Source organism: Jaculus jaculus, chromosome 18, assembly GCF_020740685.1.
Source record: "Jaculus jaculus isolate mJacJac1 chromosome 18, mJacJac1.mat.Y.cur, whole genome shotgun sequence".
Classification (NCBI taxonomy): Eukaryota; Metazoa; Chordata; class Mammalia; order Rodentia; family Dipodidae; genus Jaculus; species Jaculus jaculus.
In genome coordinates, this window is record NC_059119.1 from 28,570,470 (window position 1) to 28,578,724 (window position 8,255).

The following is an 8,255-nucleotide window of genomic DNA, read 5'->3' on the forward strand; positions in this document are numbered from 1 at the left end:
GAATCCGAGACGTGTGAAGGGTAGAGCTCAGCTGACTTTCTTCTTTTTACTAAGTCCAAGACCCCAACCCGTTAAGTGGTGTCACCCACAGTTAAGAGTAGATCATCCCTTGTCAACCAAACTACTCTGGAAACTTCCTCACAGATGTGTTGACGGACTGGTCTCCTGAGTGATTCCATGTCCCATTAAGTTGACAGCAGAGATCAACGATCACAGGGGCATAGTGAAGGGGACCTTTCCTAGCATAGTGTTCAGCAGCCACCCACTGTGACCAGCCTAGAGCGTGGACCTGCCACTCCATCACAGCTATTTCAAACCGGAAAACTGGAAACGGTCTACTCTTAGCCCTCACTCCCGGCACCGTATGTTCAGTTATACTGGTCAATATTTTTTGTTTATTTTTGTTTATTCATTTATTTAAGAGCGACACAGAGAGAAAGAGGCAGAGAGAAAGAGAGAGAGAATGGGTGCGCCAGGGCCTCCAGCCACTGCAAATGAACTCCAGATGCGTGCACCCCCTTGTGCACCTGGCTAACGTGGTCCTGGGGAATCAAGCCTTGAACCAGGGTCCTTAGGCTTCACAGGCAAGCGCTTAACTGCTAAGCCATTTCTCCTGCCCTTGTCAATACTTTTTATTCTGTAATTAAACATTTTTATTTCATTATATTGCTATTTATATATCATCTATGACTCTATTATCTGTCCATATCTATATATCTACTCATTTGTATATATATGAATCTATCATCTCTCTACTCATCTATATATAACATCTCCTACCTACATTGGTATAACACAATTTATCTTTACTAACAGTACAAGTGATAAAATATTTTTACATATTGCATCAGTATTAATTTGCTTATGAATTCAGCAAATATCTACCCTTGAAGGTGTGACTAACATTTATAAAGTATTGCAAAATGACTGCAAAAGATAAATCAGTGTAGATTTTTGCTTTGTTTTTCTGAGTTTCCTTTAGAGCTCACTACTTAAAAAAATTATTAGTAGTAGTAGTAGTAATATTTTAGTAGTATGTGCACAGCGTGTATACAACCATGTTGGTACCGTCGTTAGCCTCCTCCCTGTCCTCTCCTCTCTGCAGGGACCCTCTCCGTTGGGGTCTGTGGGTCATGTAATGTGGGCTTAGCCATCAGTCAGGGGGAAAGGCAATATGAACCATGGTCCAGCAAAGTGATGTGGCACCTCAGGGAGCGCGCGTTCCACTTTGGGAGACAAGCATGCATGTATGAGGATAACACCGAGCACGCAAGGCACCGCCCCAGGGCGGAGAAACATGATAGGGTGGCCAAGTAGCCATGCAAGTAGAATGAGACTTAACTAAAGCAAACCAAGGAGTGAGCCATGAGGGCCAGGGACACGTGTGTGTTGGGAGGAGAGCATGCTGGGCACAGGCAGGGGCATGGGGAAACAGGAGTGCCCTGGGGCCATCTCTGCCCTGGGGCCATCTCTTGCCTCTAAGAGAAACAGCCAAGACCACTGTGGTCCTAGTGTGTCCATGGGAGCAGCAAGGGTCTGGGCTGAGGGAACATGGGAGGTTCTCTGGACCGCAAAAATGGAAATTCTGCCTGTGGAAGGCAGAAGCAGAAGGTGCCAGTGGGCCAAGTCAGGGGTCTTAGCCAACACCTGTGTGCCAGGCAGGTAACTCCCAACTCTCCGTGACAAGGCAGAGGTGGCCCCACTTTCCCCACTTCAGCTGACACTGGCTGATTCTTGGCTACTCCTTCTGTCCTTGGGTCCTTGTGCCCACACCTGTCGGTCCCTTGATTCAGGGCACAGCGCAGATGGCATCACTTAACTGGGAAGCCCACTTGGGACCTCCTGATGAGCTGGGGTCAGGCCTCTAGCATGCTTCTCTCCACGCAGTGGCTCCCCGCTCCTGGGAAACGTCCCAGTGAGCTGGGGACCACGCAAGGGGACCACTGTGAAAAATAACACAGCTGGTCAGCTGCTCCATTTCCTGTACAACACGTAATTAGGTTAGATAAGAAACTAGCTGTGTCTAAGTGCTATAAATGTCTATATTAAGCTATTTTGAAAGTGCCGAGCACTTTGACATTTGAGAGTCCAGAGTAATTGAGGTATTGAAATAAAATTGCTTCTGTTATTTAAAAGGTCATTATCGTCTTCGGCTAGATATATGGGGATTATTTTCCACTCTAGTGAGCCGTTCTCTCTGGCACAATTAGTGTCGCCTGAGCAGAGGCCTGCTGGGGAGACTCCCACCCAGCCACCCCCCCCCCCAGAGGCCCAAGGCAGTGGCTGAGACCCACTGAGCAAGGGAGAGGCAACGAGGAGCCTCAGACACCCAGAACGCAATGACTCGGCACCTGCTGATGGCTGTCCCTGCACAGGTGCCTGCTTTGCAACGGTGTCTCGTCCCCACAAACCCCCTCGGGTATGTTACCATCTCCAGAGCACTGCAGATGCAGACGCTGAGGTTCCATGTTGGACCCCGACCGCTCCTGCCCTTCCCAACTTTGCTGTCTCGCTGTTGGTCCTGGATGTCTGAGGCTCTTTTATGTGAGTTATCTCGAAGAGCCACAGTCATAGAGACAGAAAGCCAAAGAATGGCTCCCCGGGTCTGGGGGATGGCTAATAGAAAAGTGGGGCTGGAGATGGATGGTAGGGACTCTTCTATAACAATATGAATGTGTTTAGTACTGTGGAATTGTATCCTTAAAAATGGATAAAGTGGGGCTGGAGAGATGGCTTAGCAGTTAAGCGCTTGCCTGTGAAGCCTAAGGACCCTGGTTCGAGGCTTGATTCCCCAGCACTCATGTAAGCCAGATGCATAAGGGGGTGTACACATCTGGAGTTCGTTTGCAATGGCTGGAGGCCCTGGCACGCCCATTCTCCCTCTCCGTCTCTCTGCCTCTTTGTCTGTCACTCTCAAATAAATAAAATAAAATTTTTTTACAAAAATGGATAAAGTGATAAATTTTATAGGGTATATTTTTCCACAATACACCAAGGAACATTTCTAGAATAAAGAAAATAAATTAACATGCAGTCCAGAGAGGTGAGAGCTGCAGGTGACCCATGGTCCCACACCGGAAAGCAAAGGGTGGATGCAAAGCTCCACTGGGCATGCTTCTCAGGTTCCTCAAGTCAACCCGAGGGCTGGAGAGTCCCAAGGTTACTTCCAGGGACACAGTGGACACAGCTGGGCTGAGCATCACACAGTGGGGTAGACAGTGAGGTGACATCCCTAGAGGATTAACAGCAACTTGAGATGGTGCAGAACAAGAGAGGGGAGTGAGTCAGACTGGGGGGAAGGGAGAGAAGGCCACTTGGACATCTACCTTGCTTCGGAGGGACAATTACAGTTGATGAAATACAGTATTTTAAACTTTTAAACATTTTTTTTTTTTTTTGGGCAGCGCTTAAGCCAGAACCTAGACGCTAGCTCTATCGCTGAGCAAAAGCCCATTTCCTATTATATTTATGAAATAAACTCAAGCCTGTGCACCTAGGCCTAAAACTAGACATGAAGGCCAGCTATCTTCTCAGGAGGTTGAAGGCATTCCACACCCCCGCCCCCAGATCCTAGAATTCAGCTTCATCCCAACAGATGCTCCCAGATGCTTCTAGGAAGTTCTGAGTCTAGGGCTGACCCTAAGCTGAGGCCTGGGTCCATAATGCCAACTCTGTCTTGCCCCGCAGAGGAGGAACTTGTGCAGGACCTTTGCGCATTCATGCTCTGGATCCTCCTCAAAGACACCGTCTCATGGCAGCCCACACAGGCTGCTGCCGCCCCGACAAGCATGTTATTCCAGGCGGGTCTCTGATGGGAACTGGCAGAAAGAGCTGCCACTGGGATAAAAATAGCATTGTCTTTCTGCTGAGTGTGGAAGCTCTGGACAGTGTGGTTTGGGCAGAAGGCTTGGATGGTGGCTTTAAGGAAAAACACTATCTATGGAGGGGGGAAGTCTCTTCCATGTGTTTTTTCTATAAAGATTTTTATTTATTTATTTACTAGAGAGAGAGAGAATGGGCACACCAGGGCCTCTAGCCACTGCAAACGAACTCCAGATGCATGTGCCACCATATGCATCTGGCTTACGTGGGACCTGGAGAATCGAACCTGGGTCCTTAGGTTTCACAGGCATGCGCCTTAACAGCTAAGCCATCTCTCCAGCCCTTTCAGGTGTTTTTATCTTCTCCCTTCCTTCCTTTCTACCTTCCTCCTCTCCTTTTCTCCCTCCTTTCCTCCCTCCCTTCCTTTCAATCTCTCTCCTTTCCTCCTCTCATTCCTTCCTTCCTTCCTTTCTTTCCTTCCTTCCTTCATTTTCAAACCACCTTCACAGTCCTCCCTGGGTTGCCGCTGTCTTTCTAGGCACTGGGAAGCCACACAAGGGAGCATTAAGCAGCAAGACCAAAAGCAGACGGGTTTGCCCTCAGCAGAGCTTTCTGTCCCCAGGAGAGAAGTAAAACCTCATTTCATAACTTTCCCCAAGAAAGAGCAGTCCGAATCTCCAGATAGCCTCACCCCAGTCCTCCTTCCAAGCTGTCAGTCTTTCTATCCTGCCGGCCCTTGCCAGTTCTCAACCGAGGACATTACAAGTCAGAGAGGTCAAATGGCTTCCCCAAAGTGACAGCAATGGAAAGACAGGCTCTGTTTGGGGGCAGATCTTAGGTATCTAAAGCCTATTCCATTGGGTGAGAAAATCCCGGACTATAGCAAATGAAAATAATTTGTGCATGAGGGGAGGTAATTTCAGACATTGAGCCCCACTGGCCGGGGGGTCTAATCCTGATTCTAGCACACAAACCAGAGAAAAGGCACACACTTGGTGAGTTTATAGCACGTGACAGCATATGGCACCCACTTTCACCTGAAAATGGAATAAAGGAAGGGAACGAAGGAAAGCTGGAATAAGAAAAGATGAGCAGGATTTTTGTATTGCGCAGGGATGCTGGGGAAGGCAGGCCATGGTGTCCCTGCGGCTGCAGAAGGGAAGGAGATCCTTCTCCACATAGACCACCAGGCGGCGCTGTCAGCACCAAGTAACACAGCTGTCCCCAGTGAAACGGAGTTCAGAGCCATCCCAAGTGACTTTCCCAAGGGCATACCTTCAGGTGAAGAGATGGTCCATACCTGCCTAGTATCAAACCTGTACTCTTCTGATTTTAGGCTGGTTCCACAAAGTGTTTAAGAAACCAGGAGATGGACGGTGGTGGTAGAGGGGGGAAGCTGGGATTGGGGATCACAGGAGAGGCAAGGAGATCACGTGTCCCTGCACACCCTACTCTGCTAAATCAGAAGGTCTCAAGTGATGCGTGAATAAGTTTCCAAACATCCGTTCCACCTAGCCCTATGCTAACAATGGACAGAAGGGTTTCATGCTTTAGCAATGGCCTCCAACTTTACTTGGATATTTGGACTGACCATGTGGGCAGGAATGCCTTGCACAAGGCACAAACTCACAAAAACAAAACACATAAGAGATAAACGCTCCCCTTCACCGTGGATGAGAATGTGAAGAATTCTAGAATTCAGAGACAAAGTATCTTTTTGCTCTGTGGTCCTGTGGGCTTTGTATCCTATCCCTGAATCATCTGTTTTCCTCATGAAAGAACAAGGATATCTTGTGAGCAGGGCGTGAAAGAAAACATGGAGTGTTCACTGCTCAGTAGTGGAGGTCTTATTCAGAAATCCAGTGGCCCGGCCTGGAGAGATTGCTTAGGGGTTAAGGTGTTTGCCTGCAAAGCCAAAGAATCCAGGTTCAATTCCCCAGGACCCATGTAAGCCAGATGCATAAGGTGGAGCCTGCATCTGGACCTTGTTTACGGCGGCTGAAGGCCCTAGGGTGCCCATTCTCTCTCCCTCTTTCTCTCTCTCAAATAAGTAGGTAAATAAATGGAATATTAAAAAAAAAATCCTGTGGCCCGTGTCATTTCTCAGGCAGCCCGGGGTCTTGCTATATGCACTGAGTTCTCCAGTGGGGCTGGATGAGCCCAGTGCACCTGCTCGCTGGAGCCCAGCCCCTTTCCTGAAGCGGGTTGCCAAGCAGGTGGGTATCAGGAAGGCTTCTGCCTCCCGGTCTCTTCTTGCCAGATGCCCCCAGCCTCTCCTCCTGGTTTTCTGGGCATGTGGGTGCTGGGCAAGTGCGCTCCCAGCCAGCAGACTTGGCAAGCAAGTGCCTTTACCACTGAGCCATCTCCCCAGCCCCTGGGAAAGTCTTTTATGATAACGCTGAGCCTCGTTTCCCACAGCTACATGGCAGCCCTGGTGCCACTTGCTTTTTGTGGTTGCCATGAAGCCCCTTGTGCCATATCTGGTACATGATATATTCCAGGCCCCTCAGCCGTGCTGTTTGGAGACTTCCCAATGATTGCAGTCTGCCTGATGTAGGAGGAGCTCAGGAAAGACTTGTAGAGCTGGACCTTTACCTCTGAAGGGGCCTGGGGATGAGTTTTCTACAACGTACTACAGAGCTGACCGAGCTCAAGTCAGCGGGAAGCTGTCAATGGCCACCTTCCACTGGGTGCTCCTGTCCGTGATGAGAGCTGACGCTGGGACGTCACTGGCCTCTGGACTGGACATGGGTTCCCGAGCAAAAGGAAGAGCTCGTAGGGACTGAGGCGATGTGGGTTATGACCCCCACAACTAGCACCGAGGCTTTGTGACCTCTGCTTTCCTTTAAGTAAAGATCTTAAGTGACAAACGGTAGGAAATGAAAGCAGACTGTAAACAGGGGCTCTCTTAGTTACAACATTCTCTAAAGTATGTTCCTGGGCACCAAGGGCTATGTTGTGGATGAATGTCCTCCAAATGTCCATGTGGCTTAGTCCCAGGGTGGCAGCAGGGTCGCCTTTGGGAAGTCGAGTGGTAAGGCCTGATAGGAGGTGGTTAGGTCTTGGGTCCTGCTCTAAGGAGACCGTCGAATCCACCCTCGTGTCTTCCTCTTTCTCTGCTTCCTGGCTGAGGGTCTGAGCGCTCTTCTCTGTCCAAGCGTCCTCCAGGCCCAAAGCCACAGGGGCCACTTCTAGAACCTTCGGAACCCTGATACACCCTTCCTTTGTTTTAGGTGTTGCATTATCGTGCTAGGAAGTGTGTGGCTGACGACACACCAGCTCATTGTCAGCTGGAGACCAGGTCGGCTGTCACTGCGCAGCGAGGCCCTGTCTCTCTCCTGCATGTCCTTCTACGGACATGCCAAAGAATTCCCCGAATCCTGCTCCCTCGAAAGCTGTGACCTTCTTTCTTCTACTGCCTGGGACAGTGACTGTCCAAGAACTTACCATTGTTGCGCTGTTGCTGGTGCTGTTACCAAAGCTGTGACCTGTGCCCGTGACGTCGGGTAGCACAGGGCTCTCTCTGCCAGGACTTCCTGCCTCAGGATCTTGATTCAGATGCTAGAGCTGAGTGGCTGGTTCCCCCGCCCAGGGGTTAGGGGCTAGGTGCGGGGACCCAATCACCCAGAGTGCTGATGACTGTCATTGCAGATACAATGTCCCACGCCTCCCTGGGCTCCCAAAGTGGCAGCTCACTTTCCCCAAGCCTGACCAAACTTAATGTGCACAGTAGAGGCATGGTGAGATATGAAGCCAGAAAGGTGGGCAGCGGCCGGGTTAGGAAGGGCCTTGGATACTCTGTAGGCAGTTGCTGTGTGCCCTGTGAACTTGGGTGTGGAATGATAGGGAGCGACTTGGGTGAATGGGACGGCAGAGGGCATGTCAGGGGGAGGTGGCAGTCTGGGAGAGAGCCGCCCCGGGCTGACGGAAAGCAGGTGCTGTCGGAATGGAGAGGCTGGAGCTGAGCAGCGCTGCAATGTGTGGGAGAAATACAGGGGCTGGCGGGATGGCGGGGGGGGGGGGGGGGGGGAGTGCTGCCATCTAGGGCCAGCTAGCTGAGTGCTGTGAACCTCTTTGCATCTTCCCCTGCCAATCAGGGTTGAATTGCTCTGGCTTGATAAGATGAGACTTAAAATGTGTCTATCCTGAATGGCTTAGTGGTTAAGGCATTTGCCTGCAAAGTCAAAGGACCCAGGTTCAATTCCCCAGGATCCACGTAAGCCAGATGCACATGGTGGCCCTGGAGCCCTCATTTTATTTCTCTTTCTTTCTCTCTCTCCCTTTCCCTCCTTCTCTCTATCAGATAAATAAATAAAATATTTTTTTTAATTTGTTAAAATAAATAAAATACTTCTTAAAAATGTGTCTAGCCCAGGTACCTGGCACCTGGCATTTTTTCAATAAAAGACAGTGGCAATCCCAACATCTCCAAT